The 17727-nt window shown below is 39.8% G+C and overlaps 1 pseudogene; it reads right to left on the reverse strand.

Moving 5' to 3' along the window:
* The window catches only part of LOC133086963 (centrosomal protein of 78 kDa-like), a 52308-nt pseudogene extending 36678 nt beyond the window's left edge, over positions 1 to 15630 (reverse strand).
* Between the last annotated feature and the right edge of the window lie 2097 nt (positions 15631 to 17727).

Genomic DNA, 17727 nt, shown 5'->3' on the forward strand with positions numbered 1-17727 from the left:
CTCTATACCAGGTCATCTTATTCAGATATTATTTGGATCATGCCTTTTTCCAGTTCAAAACCCTCTACTCATTTAGAATAATCCACATCTTTACTCTGGCCTTCAAGACTTTACAAGATCAGACCCCTGGCTAGCTCCTTGAACTCATGTCATACCACACTCTTCTTCACTCAGTACTCTGGCCACGTTGACCTCCTTGCTTTTCCTTAAATACTCCACCCACCTACATGCCTGCATACGCATTGCCTCCTTGTCCTGGAATGTGCTTACCCCAGATCTTCCATGGCTTGCTCCTCTCTTCATTCAGGTCTCCGTTCAAATGCCACTTCTCCAGTGAAGCTGTCCCCTAACAAACCTATCCAATGGAGTCCTACCTGCTCCCCTCCCACTCTCCTTACATTAAGATATCTTTGCACTTCCTACTATCTAAAATTATATTACTTATCTGTTTACTCATTTCTATCTGAACTCCTTCACTAGAATGTAAGCTCCATGAGGGTAAGACTTTTGCCTGTCTGGTTCACTGCTTTATCCCTAGTGCCTGAGCCGTATCTGGCACACAGAAGGTATTAAAAAAATTACTTGTGAAACTGACAAATGAATAAAGTACTCCTTGCAAGAAATCACAGGTTGAACGAGAAGGAAATAATGCTCTTGGTGGAAGCAGGTTTAGTATCTAGGTTCACCTCTATTCAGAGTAGAGATAAGAACAATTTAAAGGTATAACTCACTTAAATTAGTACATTATCTGCTAAAAACATAAGGGAAGTGCAACACTAGAAAAGTACAGTTGACGCTTGAACAACATGGGTTTGAACCTCACGGGTCAATTGAGACACGGATATTTTTCAATAAGTATGTACTATCGTCCTACACGATCCAAGGTTGGTTGAATCCACAGATGCAGAACCACTGACTATAAACTTATACCCAGATTTTCAACTGCATAGAGGTTGGCACCCCTGACCCCCACATTGTTCAAGGAACAACTGTATATGATGAGGAAAGTTAAACACATTAAGTTTTAAAAACTGTCAACACGTGAACAGACTTTTTGTTTTGCTATGTGTTAATCAATTAAAAGAAAAAAAGTGACCACATACCAACAAGTGGATTTTTTCTTATATCCAGAACGACCAGAGTTCTGTTGGTTTCAAGGGCCTTTAGTAAAGGGCCTTTGCTCCTTCACTGGTGAGGCCACACTGCTGCAGGTCAAGTGCTTTCGATGAAAGACAAAAGGTCACTTGTGAAGTCTATACAGATTTCACATATAGACAACACTCATTTTCTCACGTGTGGAAGAGTCCTGCACAAGACCAGCCATGGCAGGTTTGTAATTTTGGGTATGGAAAAAAACAGAAACGTATATGCACACACATAATGCATAATCCAATCTAAAAACCTCTTTTTGGATGTGCAATGATAACCCTGCCTTTAGTACCAAAAAATCATCCAACGTACTTTACAATTATAGAACTGAAGAATAACTGTATATAACCTATGAGCAAAAAACATCACAAAATGAATCTCAGTTCATAAGTAGGAAGGGCAGCAGTGGCATGTAAACCTCACAAGCAAAAACTGGTGGAGCTCAGAAATGCACTGCATTCTTTTGATCATGATCTTGAGCTTCAAATCACACTTGAAACTAGTTAAAAGGGGAAAACGAAAGAGAAGAAATGTAATGACTGTTAGTTTTAGTATAAAAAAGACAAGTCTAAGAGGATACAAATAATAACAAATTCAAACAATGTGTGAATACACAATACATACTAAAAACCTATCATGAAAGTATGATGGTCAAGAACTCTCTCAGTAAAAGGTCAGACAAAAACTAGAACAAATGATCATGAATTCTAGTAGTTCTGGGGCTGAACAACCTACTCATTTAAACAAAAGGGATCATCACAAAAGCACAGGTATTAAAAAATATTACATGAAAGGCAACTATCATGAGTCATTTTTTAAGCATTGTGTGGAGCATCACATTAAAAAACTGGAGTCTTTCAAAACCCCATGACACACAGAAATTGAAAGTCAGACATATGGATCTGACAGGATAGGATACAACCGATACAAACTCTCACTACAGAAGAATGGACACAGGGTATAATTAACCAAGTAGCCGAATTAATACAAACAGCCAGTAAACCCACCAGTAAATCAAATGAATATAAAATAAAACAAAATGTGGTTATTCTCCTATCAGATTAAGATAAAGCCTTTAAAATGCATATACCCTTTTGATCCAACAACTCTCTTTCTAAGTATTTAACCAAAAGAAATAGTCAGAGATATAGGCAAGGATACATATCAGAGTACTATTTGGAACTGAAAAACTGGACATAGCTTATATACAAGAATGGATAAGCTATGTGTACTGTGGCATATTCATATAATGGAACACTGAACAGTCACAAAAAATCATGCAGTAGATGCAAATTTACTGACTTGCTAAGATGCTCACACTAAATTAACTGAAGAAAGTTATGAAATTTGGAGTAATCCCACTTGCATGAAAAAGGGAGAGGTACTCATTTTTGTAGTTTTACACTTTTTTAAAAGTGCTACAAGCCAGTGTTTGTGTGAGGCAGGCTTCACATCCACTGTTGGGGTGGACTACAAATTGGCATAGCATTTCTGGATGGTAATTTGGCAATGTGTATCAAAAGTCTTAAAAAGGCAGAAGCAAGAAGAACTACAATCCTGCAGCCTGTGGGACAAAAACCACATTCACAGAAAGATAGAAAAGATGAAAAGGCAGAGGGCTAGGTACCAGATGAAGGAACAAGCTAAAATCCCAGAAAAACAACTCAGTGAAGTGGAGATAGGCAACCTTCCAGAAAAAGAATTCAGAATAATGATAGTGAAGATGATCCAGGACCTCGGAAAAACAATGAAGGCAAAGATCGAGAAGATGCAAGAAATGTTTAACAAAGACCTAGAAGAATTAAAGAACAAACAAATAGAGATGACCAATACAATAACTGAAATGAAAACAACACTAGAAGGAATCAATAGCAGAATAACTGAGGCAGAAGAACGGATAAGTGACCTGGAAGACAGAATGGTGGAATTCACTGCTGCAGAACAGAATAAAGGAAAAAGAATGAAAAGAAATGAAGACAGCGTAAGAGACCACTGGGACAACATTAAATGCAACAACATTCGCATTAGGGGTCTCAGAAGGAAAAGAGAGAGAGAAAGGACCAGAGAAAATATTTGAAGAGATTATAGTTGAAAACTTCCCTAACATGGGAAAGGAAATAGCCACCCACGCGCAGGAAGCGCAGCGAGTCCCATTCAGGATAAACCCAAGAAGAAACACGCTGAGAAACATAGTAATCAAATTGGCAAAAATTAAAGACAAAGAAAAATTACTGAAAGCAGTGAGGGAAAAATGAGAAAAAACATACAAGGGAACTCCCTTAAGGTTAACAGCTGATTTCTCAGTAGAAACTCTACAAGCCAGAAGGGAGTGTCATGATATACTTAAAATAATGAAAGGGAGGAACCTACAACCAATTACTCTACCTGGCAAGGATCTCATTTAGATTTGATGGAGAAATCAAAAGCTTTACAGACAAGCAAAAGCTAAGAGAATTCAGCACCACCAAACCAGCTCTACAACAAATGCTAAAGGAACTTCTCTAAGTGGGAAACACAAGAGAAGAAAAGGATCTACAAAAACAAACACAAAACAATTAAGAAAATGGTCATAGGAACATACATATCGATAATTACCTTAAATGTGAATGGATTAAATGCTCCAACCAAAAGACACAGGCTTGCTGAATGGATACAAAAACAAGACACACAAATATGCTGTCTACAAGAGACCCACTTCAGACCTAGGGACACATACAGACTGAAAGTGAGGGGATGGAAAAAGATATTCCATGCAAATGGAAGTCAAAACAAAGCTGGAGTAGCCAAACCCATATCACATAAAATAGACTTTAAAATAAAGAATGTTACAAGAGACAAGGAAGGACACTACATAATGATCAAGGGATCAATCCAAGAAGAAGATATAACAATTATAAATATATATGCACCCAACATAGGAGCACCTCAATACATAAGGCAACTGCTAACAGCTATAACAGAGGAAATCGACAGTAACACAATAATAGTGGGGGGACTTTAACACCTCACTTACACCAATGGACAGATCATCCAAAATGAAAATAAATAGGGAAACGGAAGCTCTAAATGACACAACAGACCAGATAGATTTAACTGATATTTATAGGAGATTCCATCCAAAAACTGCAGATTACACTTTCTTCTCAAGTGCGCACGGAACACTCTCCAGGATAGATCACATCTTGGGTCACAAATCAAGCCTCAGTAAAGAAAACTGAAATCATATCAAGCATCTTTTCTGACCACAACGCTATGAGATTAGAAATCAATTACAGGGAAAAAAACGTAAAAAACACAAACACATTGAGGCTAAACAATACGCTACTAAATAACCAAGAGATCACTGAAGAAATCAAAGAGGAAATCAAAAAATACCTAGAGACAAATGACAATGAAAACACGATGATCCAAAACGTACGGGATGCAGCAAAAGCAGTTCTAAGAGGGAAGTTTATAACTATAGAAGGCTACCTCAAGAAACAAGAAAAATCTCAAATAAACAATCTAACATTACACCTAAAGGAATTAGAGAAAGAAGAACAAACAAAACACAAAGTTAGCAGAAGGAAAGAAATCATAAAGATCAGAGCAGAAATAAGTGAAATAGAAACAAAGAAAACAATAGCAAAGATCAATAAAACTAAAAGCTGGTTCTTTGAGAAGATAAACAAAATTGATAAACCATTAGCCAGACTCATCAAGAAAAAGAGGGAGAGGACTCAAATCAATAAAATTAGAAATGAAAAAGGACAAGTTACAACAGACACCGCAGAAATACAACGCATCCTAAGAGACTACTACAAGCAACTCTATGCCAATAAAATGGACAACCTGGAAGAAATGGACTAATTCTTAGAAAGGTATAACCTTCCAGGACTGAACCAGGAAGAAACAGAAAATATGAACAGACCAATCACAAGTAATGAAATTGAAACTGTGATTAAAAATCTTCCAACAGACAAAAGTCCAGGACCATATGGCTTCACAGGTGAATTCTATCAAACATTTAGAGAACAGCTAACACCCATCCTTCTCAAACTCTTCCAAAAAATTGCAGAGGAAGGAACACTCCCAAACTCATTCTATGAGGCCACCATCACCCTGATACCAAAACCAGACAAAGATACTACAAAAAAAGAAAATTACACACCAATATAACTGATGAATATAGATGCAAAAATCCTCAACAAAATACTAGTAAACAGAATCCAACAACACATTAAAAGGATCATACACCACGATCAAGTGGGATTTATCCCAGGGATGCAAGGATTCTTCAATATATGCAAATCAATCAATGGGATACACCATATTAACAAACTGAAGAATAAAAACCATATGATAATCTCAATAGATGCAGAAAAAGCTTTTGACAAAATTCAACACCCATTTATGATAAAAACTCTCCAGAAAGTGGGCATAGGGGGAACCTACCTCAACATAATAAAGGTCATATACGACAAACCCACAGCAAACATCATTCTCAATGGTGAAAAACTGAAAGCATATCCTCTAAGATCAGGAATGAGACAAGGATGTCCACTCTCACCACTATTATTCAACATTGTTTTGGAAGTCCTAGCCACAGCAATCAGAGAAGAAAAAGAAATAAAAGGAATACAAATTGGAAAAGAAGAAGTAAAACTTTCACTGTTTGCAGATGACATGATACTATACATAGAGAATCCTTAAGATGGCACCAGAAAACTACTAGAGCTAATCAATGAATTTGGTAAAGTTGCTGGATACAAAATTAATGCACAGAAATCTCTTGCATTCCTATACACTAATGATGAAAAATATGAAAGAGAAATTATGGAAACACTCCCATTTACCACTGCAACAAAAAGAATAAAATACCTAGGAATAAAGCTACGTAGGAAGACAAAAGACCTGTATGCAGAAAACTATAAGACACTGATGAAAGAAATTAAAGATGATACCAACAGATGGAGAGACATACCATGTTCTTGGATTGGAAGAATCAATATTGTGAAAATGACTATACTACCCAAAGCAATCTACAGATTCAATGCAATCCGTATCAAATTATCAATGGCATTTTTTACGGAACTAGAACAAATCATCTTAAAATTTGTATGGAGGCACAAAAGACCCCGAAGAGCCAAAGCAGTCTTGAGGGAAAACAACGGAGCTGGAGAAATCAGACTCCCTGACTTCAGACTATACTACAAAGCTACAGTAATCAAGACAATATGGTACTGGCACAAAAACAGAAACATAGATCAATGGATCAAGATACAAAGCCCAGAGATAAACCGACACACCTATGGTCAACTAATCTATGACAAAGGAGGCAAAGATATACAATGGAGAAAAGACAGTCTCTTCAATAAGTGGTGTTGGGAAAACATGTAAAAGAATGAAAATGGAACACTCTCTAACACCATACACAAAAATAAACTCAAAATGGATTCGAGACCTAAATGTAAGACCAGACACTATAAAACTCTTAGAGGAAAACATAGGAAGAACACTCTTTGACATAAATCACAGCAAGATCTTTTTTGATCCACCTCCTAGAGTAATGGAAATAAAAACAAAAATAAACAAATGGGACCTAATGAAACTTCAAAGCTTTGCACAGCAAAGGAAACCATAAACAAGATGAAAAGACAATCCTCAGAATGGGAGAAAATATTCGCAAACGAATCAATGGACAAAGGATTAATCTCCAAAATAGATAAACAGCTCATGCAGCTCAATATTAAAGAAACAAAGAACCCAATCCAAAAATGGGCAGAAGACCTAAATAGACATTTCTCCAAAGAAGACATACAGATGGCCAAGAAGCACATGAAAAGCTGCTCAACATCACTAATTATTAGAGAAATGCAAATCAAATCTACAATGAGGTATCACCTCACACCAGTCAGAATGGGCATCATCAGAAAATCTGCAAACAACAAATGCTGGAGAGGGTGTGGACGAAAGCGAACCCTCTTACATTGTTGGTGGGAATGTAAATTGATACAGCCACTATGGAGAACAGTATGGAGGTTCCTTAAAAAACTAAATATAGAATTACCATATGATCCAGCAATCCCACTATTGGGCATATACCCAGAGAAAACCATAATTCAAAAAGACACATGCACCCCAATGTTCATTGCAGTGCTATTTACAATAGCCAGGGCATGGAAGCAACCTAAATGCCCATCGAGAGACGAATGGATAAAGAAGTTGTGGTACATATGTTCAATGGAATATTACTCAGCCATAAAAAGGAACGAAATTGAGTCACTTGTTGAGATGTGGATGGATCTACAGACTGTCATACAGAGTGAAGTAAGTCAGAAAGAGAAAAACAAATATCGTATATTAATGCATGTATGTGGAACCTAGAAAAATGGTACAGATGAACCGGTTTGCAGGACAGAAGTTGAGACACAGATGTAGAGAACAAACGTATGGACACCAAGGGGGGAAAACCGCGGTGGGGTGGGGATGGTGGTGTGCTGAATTGGGCGATTGGGATTGACATGTATACACTGATGTGTATAAAATTGATGACTAATAAGAACCTGCAGTATTAAAAAAAAAAAGTCTTAAAAATCTGTCACATTTAGTCATTCCACTTCTAGGACCTTATTCTACAGAAGTAATCCCAATGGACACAGAGATGTATATACAACGTATTCACATTGTTTCTGACAGAGAAAAGCAAACTGTAAATCTAATGGCAAAGAATTGATTAAACTATGGGACATCAATACGATGGAATACTACATGATACATCATTAAGTGAAAAAGCAGGAATATGAAATAGCAAGTATACTACAATTCTATTTTTGTAATCCCTAAGTGTACAAATATATTTATAGAAAAATAAAAGACTGAAAGTGTATGCACCAAAATTAACAGTGATTATGTCTGGGTATTAAGATTATAGGTAATTGTTCTCTTGTTACTCTGTATTTTCTGTAAAGAATATACGCAACTCTTAAGAAAGTTTAAAAGCAAAATAAAAGCCAACAGTAAAATGAGGCTTTAAAAGAAATCCTATCACAATAGTATCATGCCAAAAGCTAAGCATATATCATATTAAAAATTCAATATTTTCAATTTTAGAATTTACCTGTAAGCCATAAATCTTCACTAAGAGATTCTGCCAAAGCACTTGCACCCAGGTCACCAATGAGCGTGCTGCAATTCAGAGTGATGCATCTCAAACCAGCCATACAGTCAAGATCAGGTCTCCTGGAATGAAGACTCTCAGCCCAGGTTTCTTCATGCCTTCTGGTAGTCTGATACTTCAAAGATTTAATGGGATGAAATTACGATGCTTGAATAAGGAAACAGGGTGTGCCTACTGAGTATGGCTTATTATGTCAGAGATTTACACACACACATATCAAGCATATATGCCAGGAGAATCAACCTGAGAAATTAAACAGTCAGTTCTGGTTTACGAGTCCAGTGACCCAGATTCTAGTTGGTCAGTGATTAGATTCCAGCCACTGGATGACCTGCTTTTGAACAGTTATGTAAAGTTGGACAACTCAGTTACAGTCTATGAATTATTTTCCTTATCTTCTAAGTCAGGGAACTGGTTCTAAATTCTATCATTGCTGAGGCTCTAAATTTCATCATTCTGTCCTCCAATGGTCTCCAAACACCTGACTGGGCAACCCATAAGAAAACTTTTTAATATGCATCTTATTTTTTAACAAATTATATACACGAAGTTCTATACATATAATGTATGTACATTATAAACTACACAGATATATTTTAAATGATACAAAGCTAAATAGGTTCTAATATTTTCTTTTCCTAACTCCTAAGGCATTATTTTATTTATTTTTAAAAAATATTTATTTATTTGTTTGTTTGTTTGTTTGGCTGTGCCGGGTCTTTAGTTGCAGCATATTTAGTTGCAGCCGGATCTTTTAGTTGTGGCATGTGGGCTCTTAGTTACGGCAGGCACGTGGGATCTAGTTCCTTGAGCAGGGATCGATCCCAGGCCCCCTTCATTGGGAGCGCAGAGTCTTAACTGCTGGACCGCCAGGGAAGTCCCAGTCATTATTTTAAAAACTATATTTACAAAATGTATCTCACATGTTACCTAGGGTATGCACACAAACTTTAGAGGCCTGGACTATGCAGAGCCAGTTTGATGTGCCTTGGGAAAATAATGGTTTGACATTTAACCACAAGTCTTGTCTTAAAGACATTCAATTCTTTATATTCATAAAATAAATTTGGGTAACAGGGAACACTGACTTTAAATGGAAAAAGTCTTACTACATTCTTGAAAAAATAAAAGACTCAAAGTGCCTTTGATACTCTAAAAGGAAAATCATTAGTGTCATTTTTCTATTAACAATAACTTATAAAAGCTCCAAGCACAAATAATACCAATCACTTATACAGTGCTTAGTATGTGCCAGGCACTATTTATACAAATGAGTTCATTTAAACCTCATAATGAGGCATAGATGTTAAGTGATTTGCCCATGGTCAAATGCTATGAAAAGGGAGAAAGGGAATTTGAACCTAGGCCATTTGGCTTCGGCACCCAAGTTCTTGACTGTTTTCTACCCCAGGGGTTAATGGACTTGCCCTGTATAGGCTCAAAGAATTTTTCAATTTTTCAAATCTAAATTTAAACATTTCCAGCTTTCTGGGCTTTACAGTTTCTGGTGTAACTACTCTGCCCCACTGGTGTAGGGTGAAAGTAGCCACAACTACCATGTAAACAATGGGTGTGACTATGTTCCAAAAAACTTTCTTTACAAAACCAGGCGACGGGCTGGATCTGGCCCACCAGCCATAGTTTACCTATCCCTGATCTGCACCATCAAACTATTAAAAAGGCTTCATGTCAAATTATTAAATAACTTTAGGCCTAAATACGGTCATTATAACCACTGTAAAGTTGTTAAGGCATTATTTTAAAAACTGTATTTACAAATCGCTGATGTAGTGATTTTTTGACTTTATAAACTACAGCAGCTAATAAACACTTGATTCATTTAAGTCTTTAAGACTATAATGGCATACTTTCTTCACAGTATCACAATCAAAGTTTTCAGTAACTAAAAATACATAAAAGTATTATTATGTATTATATATTAAATCTCTTATTTCTAAAATTAAGTGGACTATCTTTACTAAATGGTAGAATCTCAAACTGAAAACTGGTCATATTCTTTCAACAAAACGAAAGCTGCACTCACATGTATTAAAAGACAAAAATTAACTGCCATATGTATCAATATGTTAATGTGCTTCAATCACATATGTTTTCATGGAAGTTTAAACATAAAATCACCTTTAAGATCTTGAACATGTGATGTGCTCCCTGCCATTTCAGATTACAGCCCATGAAGTCTACTGTCTTAAGATTGATAGAGTTCCTTATACCTTGACAAATAACTTAAAGGAAAAAAAAACCACACACACAATAAGATGAAGAGCCTATACATTTGTCAGTCTTAACTTATTTGCCTTTCTTGAGTCAATTGGAGGTTTATAGGCACATTCTTAAAATCATTAACTACAATCTTCCCAAACAGGTAATTGATGAACAGATGCATTCTAAAACTTGTCAGTAACAAAGCGTTATTCCACTTTACAGCAACAGTTTAATTCTTTTTAGATACTAAAACTGAATACACTGAATACTGGAAACTTTATTCCCAACCGCTCAGTAAAGTACTACGTACCTTTTGAGACATAGGAAAAAAAAGAAAAACCTAAAAAGCATAAGACTCTTCCTATTTTCATTTCCAATGATACATCCCAACCTTGATGATCAATCAGCGATTTAAATGTCAACTATAAACCCAGTATGTTATGAGGTGCTATGCAGTATACTAGAGCAATATGAGAGAGAGTACCTCAAACCCTCTCTTCCCTCAAATTGAAAGGCAGGCTTCCTGACCCCTCCAGACCACTACTGGACATAGGGAACGCACACTGTTTCAGGACCCTAATCAACAGTCACCTGCTTTGTGATTACTTCCATGACACACCCTCACCAACACCACTGAGTTTGCTGCTCCTACGGGACGTTACATATATTTCCTTTTTTAACACATACCACAATGCATTATAATTATGACTACAGATAGATGTTCTAAAAATTTAAAGATAATGATGACTTTTTTGCTCTTTACATCTTGCTATTTCCCTTCCCATAATATTTCTTGAAGAGAAACCATAAAAATATGAACAAACACAAAACCAATAAAATATGCAAAATGTGTGGTTTGTGGCTTAACACAAACTTAAGTAAAATTAGTTCTGACACTATCCAGCATGACAAACTTCCATGGTACAAATGAGAATGGACCAAGGTTTGAGCAGGTACAGGAGACAATCTAGGCATGAACAACACCAAGAAAAGGTAGACAGGATGCAACGTAGGGTGAAGGAAATCACGAGAGCAGTCTGATGGGAAGAGACTTAAACAAGACTGAAACTCACTTTCTAAACCTCCATCTCCAGTTGGACAATTCGCAAGACACAGGTGCACAAAAGTGGCCAATTTATTCAATCCCTTTAATGGGGAGAACAAGTTTAAAATTTCATTGCTTTAGTTTGCCCCAAAAGCAACTATCAAATGTTGGCAGGACACGATGAGGGCTTACCCTTGTTAACGTAGTTAAGTCTCTCTCTCTCAGAACTAGCCCATTTAGCTCCAGGTTCCTTAGTGCACCCGACGCACTTACACAGCAATTAAGAGCTTTACACAAGTGGAAGGTCACATGTTTATTTCTTATCTCAGGAACACGACTTCTGTAAACTTTATTTCTGTCAGAACCTAAAGCAAAATTATTGTAAAATGAGTGATTTAAACCATACATTTTACCATCATTAAAAAGTGTCTTAAAAAAAAAAAAAAAAGCATCTGCTCTGTGCTAAGGATTAGAAATGACTCCTGCCCTTAAAGCCTTCATTAAGGAGGGACATGTGTAAACTCAAAATTTCAATCACATGAGATAAAGAAACATAACCTTTACGCCCAGAGGTTCATTTGGAGGCAAAATGTTATATCGAAGTGATGGCTTCATGGTAACCCTGAAGTTGAATCTAGAAAGATGAGGGTATGCAGAGTTGGAGTAGGAGGTGCCTTAACTGCAGAGGTAGCACCTGTGCAAAGACACTCAAGGCTGACACCTGCTGGGCACAGTAAATACTGCAGGTGGCAATGACTAAAGGCCAGGGGTCCAAGTGTGAGAAGAGGTAGAAATGAAAATAGAGATGTTGGCTGAAGCAAGCCTTGGAGAGAGCATGGCTTGTATCTCACAGGTGATGAGCCCTGGGGCTACCACTGGCTGAGTAAGGGTGCCTCCGCTGATTAGAAAAAGGTGCCCCACTGCTGAAGGACCGATTACATAAAGGGAGTGATCACAAAAAGCTCCCCTTCCTTAGGGTCAAAGAGCCCCATGAGGCTTGGCCAAGCACAGTTCAGGCTACACGCCTCTATGCAGAGTACACGCTGGGTGGCTAGTATGCACTAACTCTGTGTGGGCAAGCCATTAGCAGCATTATTTTAGGCGTATCCTTTTATGTTAGAAGATCAATCGATCCGAGCAGGCAGAGGAAGTTAGAGGAACTGAGCCCAGGGGCCACGAAATCACCCAGGACCTTCTGCCATAGTCCAGGCAAAATGTAATATGGATGAAGAAGCAAATTTAGGAGGAGGCCAAAATCTACAAGCTGGACCCACTGGATGCAAGACATAAAGAAAGTTCAGTGAAGGAACTCTGAAGAGAATGGGCTCTGCAATAAATTTTTCTTAAATTCAATGTAAAATATTAGGCAAAATTAAGTACAGTGGCCTTTAAGGTCCCTTCCAGCTATAATTTCTTTTGATTTCTAACTTATTACTCTGTTTAAGTAAAGTCCCTTCAGAGATATAGAACAGTTCCTACACCTGAATGGTATGCAAAGAATAATCTGACTTCTCTTCACCAGGGGATGAGTTGAACTGCCCTTGCAGAAGAGATAACAGATGGTGTGAACCCCAGATCCTAGAAGAGGGGCCAGGCACACGATAAGTATTCAGCTTTTTGAAAACAAATGAACAGTCATTTCCTCTCCTAGATCTTCACACCCTTCCTCTGCCGGCTACTTTCTCTCAGCTTATAAACATCCTCAAATATACCCATTAAAAAAACTCTCAGACCTATGATTCTTTGTATCGTCTTGTGGGTAACCTAAGTCTCTCCCATGTCTTCAAACACCTGTCCTCCCAAAAAGCCCAGATCTGTACCTTAGGCCCAGACCCATCTACCAGGCCCCTCTAAAGCACTGAAGATGAAGTAAGATCCTCTCCCCACCCCCAATCCCTTCCTACTGTGCTCTGTATCTCACAAAAAGATGCAGCTGTAAACTGTCACCCACGCTTGCTGCCCTCCCTTTTCTAACTGGTCACCAGGCCACACCCATTCTGTCTCTGATCTCCAAAATCCAGTCCAACCTTTTATAACTTAAGGGGACCCTTAGATTACAATTCACCCTGCACCCAATCAACTGCCTTCCACATGGAGGTCCGAGTGAGCCTCTAAACCAGAAGTCCATCTCATTGTTCTTCAGGGTTTCCCACAGCCTTCAGGATAAACATCCAAACTTCTGACAGGACAAACAAGGCCCCTTTCTGTTGGGCCCCACTAGGTTTCCAGTATCAACTCTCATTTCTTTCCCAAACCCTGAATTCCAGTCCTGTACCTTAGTTTTGCCATATTTTCTTATATTTCTCAAACTCTGACACACACTTCTCCCTTCTGCTACCCCAGGAGCTTCTACACATCCTTAGAAAGGATGGCACCTCCTCCAAGAAGCCTACCCTGAACTTTCCCTTCTAAGATTCTGTACTCTGCAAATGGGAAAGGTGGGGGGGAGGGATAAATTAGGAGTTTGGGATTAACATATACACACGACTATATATAAAATAGGTAATCAACAAGGACCTACTGCATAGCACAGGGAACTCTACTCCATATCCTGTAACAACCTGTATGGGAAAAGAATCTGAAAAAGAATGGATATATGTATCACTGAATCACTTAACTAACACAATATTGTAAATCAACTATCCTCCAATATAAAATAAAAATTAAATTAAAAAAAAAAAAGATTCTGTGCTCTAAAGCACCAGAACTCACTTCTTCCAGAGCACTGACTACTGTGCTTGTGTTTACCTGCCGCCCAGTAGAAGGGAAGATTACCTAGGGCAGAAGCATCGTCTCCAGCAGCCCTTGGTTCTGACAACTCATTCAAGTGCCAGGATACTTCACACACATAACCTGCTTAATTAATTCTAAGAACCCACAGAAAGAGTGGTTTTTCATGTCATTTTGCAAGTGTGGGGATTGCAGTTCAAAAGTAACCTGCCCAGGCCACAGAGAGCATAAGCCCTGGAATTCAAACCCTAAGCTGCCTTTACACCGGTGCTCTTCCCACTACATGATACGACTATTGAAAAAATACTTTTTTTTCCTGAGCCCTGTTTTAATGGAAAGGAAATGAAGCGGGGATATATCCATTTCCTAATGGCTTTGGTGTGTACCAGGCAAAGTCATTCAACAGACCAGGTAACAGCTGTGCAAAAATTAACGATGCTCCAAAGTGCGCTATGTGTTCTACATTGTAGAGCCTACAAGCATTAACAGAGTGAGTCCTTGTAACCGCCACAAAGAGTGGGTCCTGTTAAGCCCATGCTACAGATGAGAACACTGAGACCTAGAAGACTTAAGGCACTCGGCCCGGGTCACCGAGCTGGCAGGAGTCCTAGGCCGCATGCCCCATCTAGTGCACGCACACCCGGGCACTGGGCACCGGTTCTAGCGCCCATCCTCCACCTTGTACCATCTAAAACCCCGCTTCGCAGCGCCCACACGAGAGCCCCTGGAAGCAGGAAGCACAAACCTGTCTCGCCAAGCTGTGGCTGGAAGAAACTCTGGATACAGATCAGGGGCAGAGGGTGCTCAGGAGCGGCGCCCAGTCCACCCAGCGGAGGCGGTCGGCGTTAAGTCCAGCAGGCCCTCCCACAGGAAAGCGCGCACGGCGGGCAGAGGCACCAAGTCCTGCAGCGCGAACAGGTCCTCACAGTGCGAGAAGTCGGCCGCGCTGTCCCGGCGCAGCTTCACCGAGTGATCATGGCCCGAGCGCGGCCTCGGGGACGCTGGCTGCGGACACGATGCCCACACTCGCCTGGGGGCCCCAGCTCGCCTCCCGGCCCCTCGGGCACCCACCGCCCAGCGACTGCGGCCCCGCTGCGTGCGCAGGACCGGCGTCGCAGCCAGAAGACATTGGGCCACGGACCCCAGCTAGGCCAGCCCCTCCAGGCCGCTCTCCCGCGCCGCCCCCATCGCCGGCTGTTGGCGCCAGCATCAAAGCCCTCCGCCCCGCAGGGCTGCGGTTTAAGCCTCCGGGCGGGTCCGTGGGGGCGGGGCTAGAGGACGTCTGCGCGCTCGCCGTGCGTCCGCACGCAGCCCCGCCTCCCATGGGGACCTAGCCTGAGGAGCAGGGGCGGGAACTTAGAGAGTAGGGCAGCGCGAAAGGTAAGAGGTGTGGAGAATTTGGGGTTTCCAAAAAGCGTTTGCTGACTCATCCAAACAAAAGTGAGACCTGGTTGTATCAACTTATTTTAAAAGTAGTTAAACTCCCGCTAAGTGTCTGTGCTCGCCCCGCCCAGGAGAGAGCGTGCACTCCGTGAGGGACACATGAAAGGCTGAGTGAACATCTGCCTGTGGTCCGTTACCTGGTGCACGAGTGTGTGAATTTCTGTGGAGAGTTCTCAATTTCTGTAGTTTCTGCTGACTTGACACGGTGGTTGGCAAATGGTGACGTGTTCCATGCATTCAGGACATGATCGTGGTTACTAATAATCACTTTGTTTTGTACTGACAACTCCACAGAGAATTTACTACTGAATATCCACTTTACAGAAGAGAAACTGAGGCGTAGGAAGTGAAGTGACTGAGTAAGAGGAAGGACTCAGGCAATTGGTGTTAGTAAATTAACCCTTCAGGGAGGCCGTTAGACTGCGGTGGCTCTAGTGATGCGGCCCCCTACGTAAACCAACCAAAATCTAAGCCTGTCAACGCCTCAGGGTGATGAACACCGTTGAGGACAACCAGTCACAAACCACCAACTAGGCTTTAAAGCTATAGCAAATCAGTCTTTTCCTTGCTTTGCTTCTGCCCTTTTAAAATAAACATCTCTGCAGCTCCTGTGGTTGGAGTGCTCCTCACCACTTCCGCTTTGGTGGTGCCTGAGTTGAATCTATTTTTGCTCGCATAAAGTCTTAAAATTTTAAACATGCCTCAGTTTGTCTCTTAAGATTGGCCTTAGAAGTTGGATTTGTGTCCAGTTTCTAGAACAGTGGTCGTCCTCTGGTCAGGCCTTAGGCGTTACGTGCACAACGTTCCTCTTCTACCACCACCTTCTGGATACCTCCACCCACTACCAGCAATCGCGCATCAGATCCCCTAGATGTGGTCAGCAATGGGTTTTACATGCAGCGTGCTCACATTATAACATCGCAGACACTCCTCCGTCCTCCAGCCAGCGTGTGAGGTGAACCATTACCATTCCTGCTGAAGAGCCTGCTGTAACCACTTTCCCAAACAACAGCCACTCTCCAGCTGACCCTGGGTAACCACTCATCTGAACTTGGTCTCCATCACTGCCATGGATGTCTTTATTTTTAGGCTACATTTTTAAGTATTCTTAAACAGCATATAGTATTCTACTATGTTTTCTCTTGTTACTTGCTTTATTTAGTGTTATCTTTGCTTGGTTCATCCATGCTGACACGTAAAGATCTGTGTAGTTCATGTACTTTCCTCGCTATGTAGGATTCCCATGTAGGGAAATACAATAATTTATATGTGTATTTTCCTGTTGATGGACATTTAAATTGTTTCCAATTTTCAGTATGATTTCTGTTTGAAAAAAATTTTATATAATTTTTAAAGGTTACTTTACATTTACAGTTATTGCAAAATTTTGGCTATACTCCCTGTGTTCTACAACACATCCTTGAGCCTATTGTACACCCAGTAGTTTACATCTCTCACTTCCCCACCCCTGTATCGCCCCCTCCCCCCCCTCCGCACTGGCAACCATTAGTTTGTTCTCTATATCTGTGAGTCTCCTTTTTTATTATATTCAGTAGTTTTTTGTATTTTTTAGATTCCATATATAGGTGATATCCTACAGTATTTATTTTTGTTTGACTTATTTCACTTAGCATAATGCCCTCCAAGTCCATCTATTTTGCTGCAAATGGCAAAATTTCATTCTTTTTTATGGCTGCATAGTATGCCATTGGTTATATGTACCACATCTTCTTTATCCATTCATCTCTTGATGACACTTAGGTTGCTTCCATAACTTGGCAATTGTAAATACTGCAGCTCCGAACATTGGGGTGCATGTATCTTTTCAAATTAGTGTTTTTGTTTTTTTCGGATATATACCCAGGAGTGGAGTTGCGGGGTCATATGGTAGTTCTATTTTTAGTTTTTTGAGAACCCTCCATACTGTTTTCCACAGTGGCTGCACCAATTTACATTCCTACCAACTGTACCAGGGTTC

This window comes from Eubalaena glacialis, chromosome 3 (assembly GCF_028564815.1).
Source record: "Eubalaena glacialis isolate mEubGla1 chromosome 3, mEubGla1.1.hap2.+ XY, whole genome shotgun sequence".
Lineage (NCBI taxonomy): Eukaryota > Metazoa > Chordata > Mammalia > Artiodactyla > Balaenidae > Eubalaena > Eubalaena glacialis.